We start from the raw sequence: 19,449 nt of genomic DNA, 5'->3' as shown, positions 1-19,449 counted from the left end.
TCTTGCTACCCTGCAAGATGTGGTGTCCGCCCACCGTTTGCTGAGCTGATTCGCGGCCCAGCTATGGAGGAGCAAACCACATGTGGCCAACGGAATCCCGAAATCCCTACAGCCATTTTCATCCGGTTCAGTTGTATCGATGCGGGCTAAGAGATCCGCTTGACAGTTGCCCGGGATATCACTATGGAACGGAGCCAGATAATCTTAATTACAAAATAGTTCGATGCAATCGCAAGCGAGGTCAGACCTTCCAAGACCACCCTCGATCGCACTGTAGTCGAACTCAAGGCCTTGATAGCCGCTTGGCTATCAGTGTAGATGTTAAATTCCCTAACTGTAGTAGCGCTGGATAGCATTTCATCCACCGCATCCTCAATCGCAGCAACTTCCGCTTGTAATGCACTGCAGTGATCAGGCAACTTCAACTTGCGGCTTACATTTAGCTCTTTACAAAAGACCCCCCCACCAAACTTTCCGTTCAACTTCGACCCATCCGTGAACAACTTAACTGGTCCCCTGCCCAAGATGAATCCTATTCCGTACTTCACTCTCGGGGGAATGACTGGGGTGAAGGTTGTAAAGGTTCTTGTCCTGTCCGGGATAAAGTCGAACGTAGTAAGAAGTCTAGAATGTTCGAAGTCAGAAAGCCCACAGCCCATATCACGAAGCCTGACCCAACAACCAGGCCGCGGCCACCTTTCCCGCAATATCTACTGTATTTATGTTCAGCACGACAAGTACCTGCTGTCATCGAGCAAAGAGTCAGCGCATATGCTCCTTGGAAACCACGCTACTGCTGGCAGCCATAATTTCGAAATAGTAAAAGACTTCGTTTATTTGTGAACCAGCATCAACTCTAGCAACAACATCAGCACTGAAATCCAGCGAAGAATCAATCTTGCCAATAAATGCTACTTTGGACTAGGTAGGCAATTGAAAAGTGAAGTCCTCTCCCGGCGAACGAAAATCATACTCTACAAGTCACTTATCGTACCCGTCCTGCTATATGGGGCAGAAGCATGGACCATGACAACAGCAGATGAAGCGGCTTTGGGAGTGAAAATGTGAGATGGTGGTCAAACCGATTCTGCTCTATGGGGTACTGGTCTGGTGGAAAGCATTGGAGACAGCGAGCACCTCCAAAATGTTAGTGTCAATGCAACGGACGGCGCTGATTGGTATCAGTGGCGCTCTGAGAACAACACCTACCTGGGCACTGAATGTCATGCTGAACATATATCCAGTAGATATTGCGGGAAAGGCAGCCTCGGCCCGGTCGTTGGTCAGGCTTCGTGATATTGGTTATGGGCTTTCAGACTTCGGGCACTCTAGCCTTCTTACTACGTTCGACTTTATTCCGGACAGGACAGGAACCTTTACAACCTTCACCCCAGTCATTCCCCCGAGAGTGAAGTACGGAATAAGATTCATCTGGGGCAGGGGACCAGTTAAGTTGTTCACGGATGGGTCGAAGTTGAACGGAAAGTTTGGTGGGGGGGTCTTTTGTCAAGAGCTAAACGTAAGCCGCAAGTTTAAGTTGGCTGATCACTGCAGTGTATTCCAAGCGGAATTTGCTGCGATTAAGGATGCAGTGGATGAAATGGTATTCAGTGCCATTACGGTTAGGGAATTTAACATCTACTCTGATAGCCAAGCGGCTATAAAGGCCTTGAGCTCAACTACAGTGCGATCGAGGGTAGTCTGGGAATACCTGACCTCACTTGCGATTGCATCGAATTATTTTACAAATTAAGATTATCTGGATCCCGGGCCATAGTGATATTCCGGGTAACTGTTAAGCGGATCTCTTAACCCGAATCGGTACAACTGAACCGGATGAAGATGTCTGTAGGTATTTCGGGATTCCGCTAGCCACCTGTGGATTGCTCCTCCATAGCTGGGCCTCGAGTCAGCTCAGAAAACGTTGGGCAGACACTACATCTTGCAGGGTAGCAAGATCTTTCTGGCCGAAAGTGGATGGCAGGAGGTCTTCTGAAATAATTGGGTTCACTAAGGCTCACCTATCAAAGGTCATTGGGGTTTTGACAGGGCACTGTCTGGTGGGTATCCATGCGGTACGTCTCAATATATTGCAAACTCCATCCTGTTGCAGCTGTATGGAGGACGATGAGGTGGAATCACCTAATCACTTTATGCTTGATTGCCCAACTTTTGCCAGAACTAGGCGAAAGTATTTCGGTCGCGACTCACTTGGATATCCCGAGGAGCTATCCAAGGTTGAGATCGGGATCATTCGGAACTTTATCGTTGCTACCCAACGATTCTCTAAGTAGTTATATCTACGTCACCGTTATTTTAGTTTATTGTATGTGGCATCACAACGGACCTTCACGTTGTCCATGTGAGCTTCCTCTATCAGGGAAGCTACCACCCAACCTAACCTAGTGGCATTTTATTCTTACAAATAGTTTTCAAAAAAATCGATTAATGTAAATGACTATATAAATTTTTTTTAAATAATTTCCAAATACAACTGAAATTGATTACGCAAGTGATCGATGTCAACACTTTAATAAAAACATTCAGTTTTCTAAAATAATTATCAAAAACATTGATTAATGTAAACGATAGAATAAATTTTTCGAAAAAAAATGTTCGGGCAATTCAAATTGAATGCAAAATTGAACAAAATCAACACCTCAATAAAGACATTTCATTTTTTGAAATTAATTTTCAAAAAAATGTACCAAGTGTTGTATGAGTTTTTAAAAATACATTTTTCTCATGCAGTGGAAATTGATTGCGAAATTAAACAATATCTACACATCAGAGTCATTTCCTTTTGTAAGAATTTGCAAAAAAATTCCTCAATGCAAACTGCTTCAACTTTTCTCTTGTAACTGAAATTGCTTGCCAAATTTATCAACACATAATTAGAAACATTTCATTTTTTTAATAACTTTCAAAACCGATAGAGCAGTGTAAATGTTCATAATCGAATGAGCATTCCCGCATTCCAGAATTGTTGTATTTGTAATCGAATTTGAAAAAAAGTTTGATGACGTAGCGCTTTTGAAATTTTTCGATATATTACATTTCTCTCATGTTTCGCTACCAGTGTTCGGAGTAAACGACTACGCCGGAGTAAAAATAAAATTTTCGGACTATATTTTTTCTTCCTTTTTTCCGCTAACAACTAACATCAAATTAATTTGGTGGCTTGGAAAACCTTTCGATTGTGTTTTTCCCATGAAATGTTGCTCAGCAAAAAAGTTATCTGCCTTATCAGATGCACATGGAGGCGGCCTAAAACGTGTAGGATGACCAATTAATGCTCCCATTAACACACCACATTCTATCTCCCCGTATATTTATCGCGAAAAAATATTATTATTATTATTTTCGGTTTACCATGCATATTTCATGCTCTTTTAATGACCGAAGGTTTCAAGACCGGGGTAGATTCCTGTAGGAACGATAATGGCGACCTGGTAACTGACGTACAGAGTGGGGGGAAGACGAATCCGATACCCCGATTGCCGGTGATGAAAACCACCCCGAGGCATCCAGTATCACGGCTAAAGTATCACAAGGTGTCAAGTAATAATGGGATACCCGCAGGGCTGTTCAAACATGGCGGCGAAGAGTTGGTATAAGATAAAGAATAAAAAAAAAGTGGGTCTTACAGTGAATTTTGGGCAAGACGAAGTAGTTGCGGTCATAGTGGCCTTTGTAGCCACGTCACTGTTGACGGATATAAATTCGAGACTGTGAAGGATTTCGTTCATTTGGGGAGCAGCATTAAAAGCAAAAACAATATCGGCCTAGAAATCAAACGGAGAATAACTCTTGCCAACAAGTGCTTCTTTAGGCAATTGCAAAATAAAGTCCTCTTTCGACGAACAAAATTCTCGCTCCACAAGTCACTCATCATACCTGTCCTGATGTATGGCTCGGAATCATGGAAGGTGTCTAGAGAAGATGAGATGGCTCTTGGTGTATTCGACAGAAAAGTTCTCCGGAAGGTTTATAGTCCTATCGGTGATGTCGACGGCGAGTATCGAAGGAGCTATAATGATGAGCTATATGAGTTTTACGCAGACATGACGATAGTGCAGAGATTGAAAATCCAAAAACTTCGCTAGCTAAGGCATGTTATGCGCTTGAACAAACTCGCTGCAGCAGTTTGTAAACAGAGAAAAGTGAAAACCTTCACTGAGTTGGGAAAGACATTTGGAGGAAGATTTGACCTCTCTTGGTGCCGCCAATTGGCGACCGTTATCGCAAAACAGGCTTAGCTGACCTCATTTTTATATAAAACTTCAAAAAGTGCCGTATGTTGAATTTTGGCAGGATTTACAAATCTCGCCCGGACACATTTTTTGCTTATATTCTACTCCTTCTTTTCTCATTCCGAACGAAAAAAGTACGAAAACTGTAAGTAAAATATGAACAAACATGCCTTAAGACACAAACAATGAATTCACGTCATTTCATCCAATCGTCACTTGTAAACAATCAGCTTTTCATACGTATAAAATAAAAGCTTCAACCAAAAGATATTAGGTAGTAATACTATTTAGTTTTCAACTCGACGCAAATAAACCTTTGAGATAAAAAATGTAGTTGGAGGTAAGAGCGGAGCAAAATACTCCAATTGGAATAAGGCCTGAACACTGCGTCAGCAATAAAACATGTTGTCAAAAGCGTGACGTCACGCAGAGAAAATTTATTTAACAGCTAACAATGATTTTTTGCTCTCTCATTTTTTACTTGGTTCATGGTGTAAATGCGTGTATCTATTTTGCTTCCTGTATATTAGGTCGGTTGAATGTTTGTCCGCTTTTCATACAAATCCTGCAATCGATTTTTAAGTAACTTCTCATTGAGCTACAAACGTGAGACTATACACATAGGTTAGAATACAGTGACAATGCAACAAGAGGAAAAAAATCCGTTAGGTGGCGCACGGATCGAAATAATTTGTTTGTCCGCTTTTCATGCAAATCTTGCAATCGATTTTTAAGTAACTTCTCATTGAGCTACAAAAGTCAAACTATACATACACATAGGTTAGAACACCATGACAATGCAACAAGAGGAAAAAATCCGTTACGTGGCGCACGGATGGAAATAATTAGATAAGAATTTGAAAATTTTCAAACCAGCTTTTAAGTAACTTCTCGATGATCTAGAGACCTGAAATTTCCAACTTAATTCAGAGGTCGATGACAGCCGATGAAACGACACAAAAACATTCGCTAGGGGGCGCACGGGATGAGATATTTAGAAAAATCGTACGAAACGGAGGGAAATTGGGATTGATTTTTATGTAAGTTCTCATTGAGCTACAACTATAAAACTTCACAGATAGGTTAAGACGCCGAGAAAATTTAAGAAAGCAGAAAAAAATTCCATTAGATGGCGCACTGATCGAAATATTTAGGTAAGAATTTGAAAATTTGGTGTTTTGAGATCGATTCTAAATTAACTTCTCATTGAGCTACAAACATGAATCCTCAGAGACAGGTTAATACACCGTGACAAAGGAACAAAAGGAGAAACAAATTCCGTTAGGTGGCGCACGGATCGAAAAAATTAGATAATAAGGGGACTCATGTGACCGTATAAATGCCTTATAAAGTGTGTAATCGTATAAATTTATCTAGTGCGTAAACGAGCTGTCAAATTTTGTATGAAAAATCATTTACACAATTTGTATAAATTTACGCGCACATTTCATTGTGTAAACGCAGTAAACTCAAAGGAATGCAAACTTGCAGACAATACAGCAGGCATTTTCATCAGAAATCTCCAACATCAGCAAGTAAAGGCGTTTAAGTTTTGATTTTTCACTTAATCTTGGCATTTTTTAATTTGTATAACAATCAAAAAAATTTTGTTTGGCAATAATACCGCTGATAAACAATCAAGTTTATCAAGAGTATTACTAGGTGCGTTCATATAACAGCGTGTGTAAATGGATATAATTTTACACCTTATAAGTTTATATGTCTCATGAGTCCCCCTAATAATTTGGAAATTTGAAACCGAGTTTTAAGTAACTTCTCGATGAGCTAGAGGCTAAATATTTAGTGCTTAATTCAGAGGTCGATGACAGCCGATGACACAATACACAAAATTTCGCTAGGGGGCGCACAGACTCAGATATTTAGAAAGTTCAAACGAAACGGAGGGAATTTTGGGATTGATTTTTATGTAAGTTCTCATAGAGCTAAAAGCGTAAAACTTAACAGATAATTTAAGACAGAAAATGTAAGAAAAAGAGAAAATAACAATAAAATAAAAAAATTTTGAGCACTTTCTTTATATAAATGGACAAAAATCAGCGACAAAGTCTCCTTATATGAAGACATATTCTTGCTAAACTTTGATTTTTAAATTTTGGCATAGAAATTGCAAAAATATTTATGAGCTATTTTTACTGTAATTTTCATTCTATTGAGCAATTTTTATAAGACTCTATCATTGCAAACGGTTGACTAAATTTTTTTAAATTCATTTTTCGCATTCAATTGGAATTGATTGCGAAATTGATCAATATGAACACTTCATCCCCTAGTAATTGCTTGGTCTCTTACGGCTTTTCAAGGCCGGGTTGAAAATTTATCAGCTATCTGTTCCGTGAGCACCTTCTTGAGCACAACGTTTTCCTGCTGTGCGCTCCAACTGTCTGTCTCATACTGCGCACAATAATTATGCCAGTTATGCGGATCCGCAATTCAGAACATCGAAAACCTATCTGGATACAAATGTACCAGCTTACACTATTGCAAATACATGGTCAGACCTTTAGAATATTCCTTCACAACTCAGCTGGTTTACCCTTTCAGAAATTGGCGGCGGTAGGACGACAAATTACTTATCGACCGTACGACTACCAACAAAATTGTAACTTAAAACGTACTGGATGCGTCTCATGACCTCGACGAGATGCATTCAATCGAGATGGTGTTCACAAAGTACCAACTCATCTCCAACAAAAGTGTTGTCCAGTTGTCTAGGACGCGTAAAGCGCAGCCAAGGCCACCAATTTGAAGCTTAGTATGTTTTTGTGATGAATTACTTAGTAATTGTCTTACTATAGGGAACTAAAAGAAATAAAATGCTGTTCCGAAGACATAGTACAGCTGAGAACGAATGAGAAGTCTAACCCCAGCGGGTTAGGAGACTTAGAATATACCCGCGGCAGGTATGCCTGTCGTAAGAGGCGACTAAAATACCAAATGAATTCAAACGGTTGTGTAGCGCAACCCTTTCAAGGGGTTGCCAGTGCAACGTATAGCTTCTCCAACCGAATCCTGTTTCTTTAACAGCCGAGGCTCTGGCGACCCCAAGCTCCTCATGGATGGGGTGGGAGGGCGTTAGACCTTGAAGGTTTCATACAGTCATACTAAATCATTCCCGAGATGGTCGGGCTAGTACCTTAATAGTACGTGTTACCGTTACGTATCGTATCTGCATCCAGCAAAGTACCATCAAATCGATAACACGCCCCACGGCCTTCGGGTAATGTCCTTATCGCTAAAACAACAACAATGAGAAATTTACTTATAAATTTGTTGAAGTCTTATGGTAGACATAACACTTCATAGGAACCAAACCGTCTTGCCCTATCACTTGTTTAATGTTTCCAGGTTTACTTCGAAATATGCTGGAGATTGTTGTTTCAATCTTTTCGGTGGGGTAGTGACCCTTGATGGCGTTGAATGAATTGAAAATAGACTTCAAAAAGGTTATATATATGATGCTCGGCACAGAATTGATCAGAACAAGAGACAAGAAACGTCAACTGTTCTGACTTACCGGGAAGAAGAGTGGTAGGGACAATACGATTTCTGCTAAGTTGTTGGGTCTCTCGGATATACTTTCCAGATGTGTGACATCATCTTTGTGAAACATAAAGCAATAGACGCAACAGGATGTGTCACTCCAATACAAACTTAACACAACACCTGTCTCTCGCAAAATCTACACACGCGCGTGTAGTTCTAAAATTATCGTTTTCATAAGCGCCTCAAACGCTCAACAGGTAGGCAAAACAATCCTTTTGGCACAAACTTTAAACACTCGGTTCTAAAATCAAAGTAAAAAATAGTAAAACTGTTGCTCCTCGCTGTTGAATGCGATTGAATCTGAAACTTTGAAGACATTTCCGTCACCTATTTCAATAAGTTTGTGTGTTGGCGTGTAAGCAATAGTTTGATCAGCGCTGTTTCAAATGTACTTATAGCAATAGCAGTGATAACAAAATAATAATAACAATAATATTTGTATAACCGACGTGTGCAGAATTCATTCGCTGTAGCACAAAAAAGCTGCCTCAGGTGAGTGTAAGTGTGTGTGTGTGTGTATTATACACGTATGCTAACTCGTCCTTGCTGAAAAGTTTTTCAAAACTTTTTCACACTAGCTCACATACTGTGCGCTCATACCCAACAATAAATTTGCAGTTTATTATTCAAGACTTATTTTATTTGGAAACACGTCTTACTTGATGAAGCCCGAAAATTGCATATGGAGGGTAGTGTGGCTGATCCATATGTTGAACGTCTGAGATTCAAAATAGTAGCAAAAAACAACAAATCAAAAAAATAGCCAGGGATTTCGTCGGTTGCCCAGAAGTCCGAAAGCTTTTGTGCTATTAAATGCTTCTAAGCACGAATTAAATTGCCTGCAGGTCCCACAAATTTGTTAATAAAATAAAAGTAGCATTTCACAAATTGGTGCCGAAGCAAAGCCTTAAACTTCTGAGGCTCAAGTTTGCAACTCCAAGGCAAGTCTTTGGACGATTAATTACATGATTTATCCCCCTCCGTACGAGTTTTTAAAAAACATCGATATGTTCTCCCCGTGGAGCTCCTTTTGATGTTTTTCTACTCTGTTCGTATTCTAAAATACGTTTAAAATTTCAAATTTCTAGCTTACCGGAAGCTATTTTCAACCCGATCGCATGATTCCAAGCCTCGTGTGAATTTTCACATTTTTTCTGTCCGTGCAACACCTCACGGACCTTTTTCCCCCGTTTGTTACTTATTTCCGTGGTCTGGACTATATGTGAAGTTTCAAGTTTGTAGCGAAATTGTAAGTATCTTAAAGATAGAACGACAGATTTCCCCTCCTGTCTGTACTATTGTCTTGATATGTCGATCTGTGCGCCCCTAGCTGAACTTTTTCAGATTGGTTTTTCACTCCCTTCGTCCTCTGAAATCGGAAAGTTTCTTGAACTTGATCGCAAGATACTTCGTTTTGCTACGAGTTTTAGAAATCAGTGATGATTTTCTGATATATCTGTTATCGGCTCAATGAACTGTCGTGTAAATATCTATCTGGTGGAATTTTCCCCTTATCTAATGCACTGTCATCGGAAAATCAGCGAAAATTGTTTCCCGTTGCATTATCGCGTTGCCGTGATCTCAGAGTTAGGTTTCAAATTTCTCGTTAAATGAAAAGTTGCTCCGTTTCACAACAAGTCGATGAGTCGCCGATAATAAATTGGTAGCACTTAGTTAAGAAACCGATATTTTTTTGATACCAAATCGATAACTTCTCGATTAAATATCGATAACAAGCCGATAAACAATTGGTATTACTCCGACAGTAAATCGGCAACTTTTTGATAACACATCGATAACTTTCCGATAAATAATCGATAAATTATAGACAAAACATCTATAAAAAAACCATATCTTATCGAAAAGCTTTGTTATTAACATAATTACATTCTAAATGCCTTCATATATGCTTATCATATGAAAAGGTCTGCCGACTAATCCTTATTTCTTATAATCGCCTATATAATTTTTTGCTGGGTCTTTGCTATTTGCACTTCAATACATACAGTCACACAACTCATTCATTCCGCTTCGTTTCCGCCACATGTTGACAGTTGTTGTCATTGTCGTCACATAGTGCAACATTTCCTACGCCACATCCGTATTGCAAAAATGCAATAAAAACAAGTAAGGACGGGACTGTCTTCGGCTATGCCGAAGACTTCATACCTTTCATGAATGGGGCTGAACAATAATCTTATCCCGTTCGTAATCTCCGAATAATCGGATGTATAAGATAAGAAATATCTAGTGAACAGATCTACATACCTAAACGATTTCTAAGATAAATAAAAAATAAAAAATAGGTAGGTACTTTGTGTGAGGATGCAAAGTTTCAGGTTTTTTGTGGTCTGCGTGTAAAAACTATGACTACGAATCACGTATTTCAACAATATATGACGTAAACGTAACTATTTGATGAAATTTTATGAATTTTGAAGCTTCTAGCCGTAAAAAAGTGGCAAAAAAATACAGTTTATATGAAGTATATAATATATATACTACCGATCTCTATGATTTTTTCAGACAACAATATATGCTATATACGTAAGCAATCGGTAAAATTTGAAGCTTATAGCTGTTAAAATGGGGTAGAAATTGGGAAAAGTTTCTTATCTGAACAATCGGTTGCATGAGATATATACTATATATACAACCGATCTCTATGATTTTTTCAGACAACAATAAATGCTATATACGTAAGCAATCGGTGAAATTTGAAGCTTATAGCTGTTAAAATGGGGTAGAAATTGCGAAAAGTTTCTTATCTGAACAATCGGTTGTATGAGATATATACTATACATACAACCGATCTCTATGATTTTTGAGGACAACAATATATGCTATATACGTAAGCAATCGGTGAAATTTGAAGCTTATAGCTGTTAAAATGGGGTAGAAATTGGGAAAAGTTTCTTATCTGAACAATCGGTTGTATGAGATATATACTATATATACAACCGATCTCTATGATTTTTTCAGACAACAATATATGCTATATACGTAAGTAATCGGTGAAATTTGAAGCTTATAGCTGTTAAAATGGGGTAGAAATTGCGAAAAGTTTCTTATCTGAACAATCGGTTGTATGAGATATATACTATATATACAACCGATCTCTATGATTTTTCAGGACAACAATATATGCTATATACGTAAGTATTCGGTGAAATTTGAAGTTTCTAGCTGTTAAAATGGGGCTAAAAGTTGCGAAAATATATATATATATACTATATATACCACCATTTTTATACTATATATACCACCGGTCTTTATGATTTTTTCAGACAACAATATATGTTATATACGTAAGCATTCGTTGAAATTTGAAGCCTCTAGCTCTTAAAATAAGGCAGTAATTACGAAGAGTTCCTTATCTGAACAATCGGTTGTGGGGGATATATACTATATATACGACCGATCTCATCAATTTTTTCAGGCAACAATATGTGCAATATACGAAAGTATATGGTGAAGTTTGAAGCTTCAATCTGTTAATTTGGGTAAGATATTACAAAAATCCTCTTTTTCTGAAAAATCGCTTGTATGGAGGATATATGCTATAGTGGTCCGATCCGGCCGGTTCCGACAAATGTCTAATCGGACACCCAAATACACCCGCTCACCAAATTTTATCAAGATATCTCAAAAATTGAGGGACTAGTTTGCATACAAACAGACAGAGGGACAGACGGACAGACGGACATGGCTAAATCAACTCAGCTCTTCAACCTGATTATTTCGGTATACTTAATGGTGGGTCTATCTATTTTCCTTTAAGGACTTACAATTTTCGGTTTCGTGACGAAATTAATATACCATTTCATTTTCATGAAAGGTATAAAAATAACGAATACACAAGTAGTAAAATTTGCATATGTGTTCTTTCAATTTTGAAGCCTTTTCCATTGACGTAATCGCTTTGGTTTTCACTGCGCTTTTTTTTTTTTGTCTTCATTATATTTTACTCACAATTTGCAGGCGTATTTTTGTGTATTTCGCACGAGCCTCACTCACCTATTCAACCGACCGCAGTCAGTCATTTAGCCAGGTATGTTTTGCAATTGTTGTATTTTGATTTTTACTTGCATTGATTTGTAGTCATGCGTTACCTCGAAAAGCTGCCAAGTCGATAGGCTCAACTTCCATATGTTAGTAATGTTAACATTTTCCCAATGGCATCCTCAATATCACCACCACCCACAACTGTACACTGCTTAAAAGCTACTTTATCTGTTGGAAGCATTTGTGTGTAGGTGTGAGTGTGTGTTGCTGTTTCAGCTACTGTTCCTATTGCTGCTTGCCTAACAATACAATTGCCTTCGAAACTTTGTCATGTTGCTTATGTGTGTATGTTTGAGTATTAAATAGTATTAAAGATACTGACGTATACACACACATATCTGAACGTAAGCCTAGTATGCACATTTTATTGTATTCCTATCACCGAACCACTCCTGGAGGTAATTCCATGTTAACTAGTGTAGCCCTTTTTGTGTTCTTTTACCATTCTTAGTAATAGAAAAATGATGTAGCATTATTCATGGTGCCCTCTTATGTCAATGCGGGAGTCCAAGGAAACTTGCTGATTCGGCAGGGGCGGACCATAATGAAAGGGGTGTTAGAGGCGTTTATTCCACATTACAATTAAAGAGATGGTTGGTGTCATGTGGAGACACATTGCAAGCGGGGCATACATTTTTTATGTCGGGGTTGATTCTGGATATGTAAGAGTTTAACCTGTTACAGTATGCAGAACGAAGTTGAGCCAGAGTGACTCGCGTTTCCCGGGGGAGTATGCGTTCCTCTTCCGCACGTTTCGAGTATTGTTCCCTGAGTACTGGATTCACCGGGCAATTCCCGGCATAAAGATCCGACGCCTGTTTGTGGAGTTCACCAAGGACCTGTTGTATTTTTTGCTTCATACGGCTGAGTTCTCAGGTGCCGTATTTCCTCAAAATGCTTACGGAGATGACTCCTTAAGTTCCTAGGCGGTGTTGGCTCATCAATTAGATGTCTGTTGGGATGCCCAAGTTTCTGGGTATTCAACAGGAACTGTTTGATTAGCACCTCATTTCTCTCCCTGATGGGGAGTATTCTCACCTCATTATGTAGATGGTGTTCTGGGGACATAAGAAGGCAGCCCGTGGCGGTTCTGAGCGCAGTATTTTGGCAGGCCTGTAGCTTCTTCCCGTGGGTAGTTTTTACGCTTGGCGACCATATAGGGGACGCGTAGCACGCAAACGGCTGGCCAATTGCTTTGTATGTTGTAATGAGCGTTTCTTTGTTTTTTCCCCAAGTACTGCCAGCAAGGGATTTGAGGATTTTATTACGGCTCGATTTTCGGGATTTTCGAAACAATTGCGGCTGCGTGCTCACCAAAATGTAGATCCTGATCAAACGTCACACCCAAGATTTTGGGGTGTGGGACAGTCGGTAGCGTAGTGCCATCGACGTTGATGTTCAAAATGGTCGACATTTGGGTCGTCCATGTTGTAAATAAGGTCGCGGAGGATTTATTCGGTGATAATTCCAGGTTTCGCGAGGCGAAAAAACTGGAGAGATCAGGGAGGTAGCCGTTTATTCTGTTGCAAAGCTCATCGATTCCTGGGCCTGGGCCTGTGGCCATTATTGTGCAGTCATCGGCGTAGGAAACGATTGTGACTCCTTCCGGTGGTGAAGGTAGCTTAGATATGTAGAAATTAAACAAAAGTGGGGATAGGACACCACCCTGTGGCACCCCCTGTTTAATTCTTCTTGGTTTTGATGTTTCATTTCTAAATTGGTCCGATGCCTGCCGACCACCCAGATAATTTGCGGTCCACCTTTTAAGACATGGGAGAAGGGTAGACCCTTCCAGGTATTGCAGTAACGTGCCATGGTTGACCGTATCAAAAGCTTTTGATAGGCCTAGCGCTACGAGTACTGTTCTATGGTGGGGGTTTTGATTTAAACCGCAATTTATCTGGGTGCTGATGGCATATAGCGCGGTGGTGGTGCTATGGAGCTTCCATGCCAATGCACTTTTTAGGCAGACCTCACATAGTCATATTGCATTCATATTACAATATCGACCTAAATATATTATGTTAACCCCAACACAGCGGGAGTTCCGCACCACATACAGTTGCCGACAGCAAGACCTATATCCGATTACATTTAACTGGCGCATTGACCAATTTGTTAATAGCGTGACCGAACGCCAATGACAGTTTATCAGTGTGCCTGCCAAAATATTTACACAAACACAAATATCTAAAATTAGGTCAAACTAATATGCTGACGCAGAATGTAAATGTTAGGGATGTAGATACCTTTAGTGTAATAGTATTAGTGTAATAACGTAAGTGTAGAATAGATAATTTTGTATAAAAAAAGGCATGTCTTTAATAAAGCCAATCACTTTAGTTCGCTAAACATCAGCTGAACTCTTTTCATTTTGTTACGCATTACAGTACAACATATATCCAAAAATGAAAGAGATACGCTATTCAGAAAAAATAGTGATTGCAGCGCTTGGGCTTGCCTGCCGTAAGACGAAATTAAATTCCATAGACTCGAAGGATCGTGAGCAGTACAATCAGGCTAATACCCAAAGGTGTCAGCATCGGAGAGTACCGAATTTATATCAGGAAATTAAATGCCCGTTCTCTGGGAGTATTTGCTCGCTTAACAGGGCAAACAGATACATTTTTGTAGAATCAGGCGAAGTTCCAAAAGTGTCAAGCATATCTACCTGTACATTGATCTAGAAATTTACCTTGATATCATCGTATAAATCTACCTCCTGCTCTATAATAGTTTTCTTTTTGGGGAGTGTGTCACTCTGACTATGACAATTAAACATGTCGAGCTCTGCGCTTTCAAGTTCTGTCGGACAAAAGGGAATCTCCTCTGTCCCACGCTTGTCAAAAAACTCCTTGAAACTGCCAGCAGTATTTGCATGAGTTGGTAGCTCACTAGAGCTTTATAAATTGAGCTAGAGTGAAGGTTCATCACACTTTCCTCAACTCATTTTACCGTTTGGCATCATCAGATGGCCATCTGATTCCAATGTCGTACATGCTTGTTATTTCGCTTAACAGCAAATCTGCTTGGATTTCCCGAGGTAAAACAGGCATGGGATCCTCGCACATCTTTGCTATTCGTATAGAAGTAAATTGGTAATCTGCTAGTATATCTCTTAGGTGGGTCAGCCTAAATCCGTTACACATCGGTGCTGCCTATAATATTATCGAGTTTATTACGTTGATGTTATGCTTGCTTGGTCCTCATCCTTATCAAAGATAAGTGCTCTGTCGATAACATAGCTACCAATTATTTTGCTGCTAAGCAGGCCTCCCAAAGTTTTGGAGCGCTGTCATTATCTGCATGCAGCTCTTAGTGTTAAAAGCAGTTCTAATATCCAAAGTAATCAGTGCACAGAGCTCCCCCTCACTTTGTCCTACGGTTATGGCTGCACGGGCTATTTGACAACCCTTTGTAATGCATCTCTCAGGGATCTTGATTTTCGCAACCCAAACTGACTGTCTGATATGTTAGTTGGGCTTTCCAGGATCTGCTGTACGCTCGAGAATATTTTCTATCGAATCCAACATACAAAGCTGCCTATATGAGGATAGCTGGTCGGGCATCTTACCAAGTTTCAGCAAAAGTACCGGCCATTGCCGCTTTCATTAGGGGAATGGAGTTCCCTTCTTGAATACAGGCGTTAAACAGCTTCATAAATACTAATGTTCTAGACCTTATCGCTGCTTAAACGCTGTATTTGGTACTCCATCCGGATCTGGGGAGATATTAACGGCAACTCTATGTGTTGCATCCAGGACCTCTTACTCTCTTGTTCATGGGGTTTCCATACTTTCGAGGTCCTCGCTTTGATTGGTTGATAGATTCAGTAATTTTGTGTCGGGTTTCGATAAGTCTTCTTCATTAGTGTTGTGCTAGTTGGTTGCTATGATTTCTGCACTTTAGTTTAAGCCATCACCGTTTTGTAAAACAACCCCCAAGGAAGGAGATCAGTACTGTCCCTTAATTCCATGAAGCATACTTACTTGCTCTTTTTAGCATTTTTAAGCTCTGTTCTTTTATCTATATAGGTACTGTGTAGCTCATCATATCGTGGTGTTGAACGTGCCCTCTGTGCTCTTCACCATACTATGTGGCACTTTTTTAGCCCTCATCCTCTGATTCGTCGTTCCAGCAATGTACAGGAGTCCGATTTACCTTTGCCTGGCATGGCAGCATCACACGCCTTACTTGAGTTAGATATTTTGACATCCAAATCTTCCGCATATGTCCCGCGTATTGTGGCATAATTCCATGCAACGTCAAATGTTTGTGGCTCAAAATGGTGTTGCTTCTATCTAGTTCTTTATAGTTGGTTGGAAGCTACCGCTTTGTTCGTCTCGCTCATTTATAAGTTCTACCCTCAAGGGGTGCATAGCAACTAAAAATGTATCTTCCTTTGATTTTTGTCCACCAAAATCCGGTGCCGTCTTTTTCCGCGGAAAAGCTCTTCTGGTGTCCAAATTGAGGTTTTTCCAGCTGAATCTCAAATCTAACCTGGCAGCTGAGTAGCTCTGTACGGATCGGGGAGTACCGCTTTATGATATCCTCCAGTTCAAACAATTGAGTAAGTTGCAGCGACCTCCGGGGGCAATCTGATTGTGGTAGTCACTCGTATAATTTGAATAAAGACTCTAAATCATCATGAGTAATTTCGAGCTTAATCGTACCTCTACTGAGATAATTTCATATATTACAATTGCTTAAAGATGTGTTATAAACAATTAATGTGCGTATGTACATATGTAAGTTTCGTAAGTTGTCACATAAGTTTTTTTCGTTTACTTACACGTGTTTATTCATAACTTTTCGATAGAATTTCAAAAACTTTTCCAACTGAAATAATGCAATCAGACAAACACTTCGTATGCACATATGGATGTGTGTATGTACATATGTATGTATATTCAAGCATACAGCAGCATCACACCTCTTTTGTCTTCATTCGGTTAACTTGTAGTGGCGTACATGGCGTATGAGTAACATTTAATTAAATTGGCACTTGATTTCATTATTTCTATTTATATTGTTCAGTAAATTGTAAACAGTTAAGACAACTTTAATTAAATCAAAATGATCAAATGCAAGCACAGTTAATTCTTCATCGATAGTTGTGACACAGATAAAGCGGTTTCGCATGAATTTGAAGCAAACGGGGAAAAAGAACAAACTTCTTTTAAATTAAATTCTCAAATATTTAATTACAGTTTTAATGGAAATCTAATAATAACAATAAGGATGGAGTGATTAAGTCTTATTAGCTGGTTGTATATTCCTGTATACGAGTAAAGAAAGGAACATCTAAACGATAGTGGTTTAAACTCGATTAGCAACTCAGACAGATGTCAGTTTTTTGTAGGTAATTAATTCTGTTCCTAGATCCGGAAGATTCGCACAAAGGATCAACGTATTTACGCCCTGTTTTTACAAACTCTAGTCAGCTGTGCAGAAGGGGTTTCATCAATGCACTTCTTCATGTGCTATACAGCTTAAATTCAACCACATCGTATGAATTCCGATAGGGTTGTACCTTTTCAGCACTTCAATCACCGTATAGAGATGGACGTTAGGGGAACCTAGTAGTTCATCTGCGTGCCCGTTGTCGAATGACCAGTAGGACTTTAAAACAGCAAGAGTTGATGTTAGTCCAACGAAAGCTTAGCCGATCCGAAGCATATTTATCCAGAAGTAAACTCTTTGTGATCAAGAGAGTTCCAAATAGCCTACGGGTGGTTCAGTCCTTTTCGCGAATACCCACCATTTATGAAGATATTGGCTTAAGAATTGAAAAGATGTGCAAACCAACCGCTCGTCAGACTATGGTCGCTGTTCATGCACCACTAATTGCCGATTTTTGACATATTAATTGTCCAGAGAACAACGAAGAAAGGAGACGTGTGGGTACCACGCCACTCTCTCGCCTACCGATCAGCAAGAAACCAATATGTTGCGGAAATCCTTGAGTATTGTCAACAACCTCTTTTCGTCTCCAATTTTTCGCTCCTTTGTTCTAGAAAGCGGTTCCAACCTTGGCCCTCTGTCTCTTCCTTTGCCAAATTCTAAGCATTTCGCTAAGCGGTATTATTTGACATTGGTGTGAGATAGTCGCCTTAAGCTTCCCCGAAGATGGGCCAGCAAGGGGTTATTTAGGACTTCGATCCACCACTCGAATGGAAAGGAATGGATATTCCTACACCCACGGAGATTAATCTTAAACTCCTACACTGGTTAGCCCTTCAATCCTGCATGTAAATTTCATTGTTCTATACAATCTATTGGTTGAAGTAGAGGGCTACTCGTCTCCCTCGTGTACCACAAGCCACTTTCGGTGTACGAAGAGTGATGCGAGACCAACCTTCGTCATAAATCTTTATTTCATTCATCCTGTCAGCCCCATCTGTCTCCTATACGTTCCGTTAATTTAGATTTTTTTTACGTGGCGGCTTTTGTTTTGTTCACTTCACAAAATCCCCCTCAAAGTCGTTATGCGGGCCCGGACTTCATGGGAGCAGGTAGTCTATGGACAAGGCTCCAAGGAGAGGGAAAAATGCAGCCACTGTAATATGCACCTTTCCCAGAGTCACAGATCCTCTTTACTTCATTGAGGCAATTTTGTCGCCCAAAAATCGGAGATGCAGTGGAAAAACTGATCGGGGATGCCTGCGGTCGATGTTTCCTAAAAAAAGGAAATAGAGCTCACGGGCCTTATTTGCTTTCTGAAAACTCCAGCCAACTTATGGTACAGCATCATAGCTTAAAGACAGGAAACTTCGGCCATTGTGATATCTTGCCTTAAAGTAAAGCGCTTTCAGAGATGAAAACTTATTTTTTACAGTAAAATTGCGAAGTATCTGTCAGTTAATGTCTGATGGAGTTCTCATTTCCCCAACCAACCTATTCCATCACATTGATTTCGTTTGAATTCAAACTGAAAATAAAATTCGTTTATTTGGCAAGCAAAAGTAAGACACGAAAAATTACAACTTAACCAAACACCGACAGTTTACGAGCTAAACAGTTGGCGTGAATAAGAAACCTCAAATAACATGGTCAACACATCACGACCTAACCATGCTCACGCTCCATTCAGTCCTCTCTAACCCAAACAGATCTGCTGCTGCACTTAAATGATGATGCCTAGAACATGCTTATGGATGCGCTGATGTCGACAGGAAAACAGAAAAATACATGAAAATTTAGTACAACCGAGCAACTGGGATAGGCAAAGTAAGTAAAGTGGGATAACTAAGCATAAAGAAGAGCTTCAAGTGTGCTGAAACCGAAGGGGCAGTAAGCATGCAATACCAAATTCACTATGTGAAACTGAAATATTCTCATTTTATTGGTCTCGAAATGAACAAATGGCGCGCTCGTGTTTCGACAGCGCATATTTAGCTGCCACAAGGGGCCGTAAGTACACACACACACACACCCATGCATATCATATTTGTTTGGGATATTCCTACCCGATTTTTTTCTTTTTGTAAGTATTCGTGCTACATCCAATAATAGCTGCCACTAGACAGCAGATTGGTGTCGCATCGGTGCATAGTGTGGGCCGATA

The sequence above is a fragment of the Eurosta solidaginis genome, chromosome 3 (genome assembly GCF_040869045.1).
Source record: "Eurosta solidaginis isolate ZX-2024a chromosome 3, ASM4086904v1, whole genome shotgun sequence".
Taxonomy (NCBI): domain Eukaryota; kingdom Metazoa; phylum Arthropoda; class Insecta; order Diptera; family Tephritidae; genus Eurosta; species Eurosta solidaginis.
Note: the sequence above shows the minus strand (reverse complement) of the source record.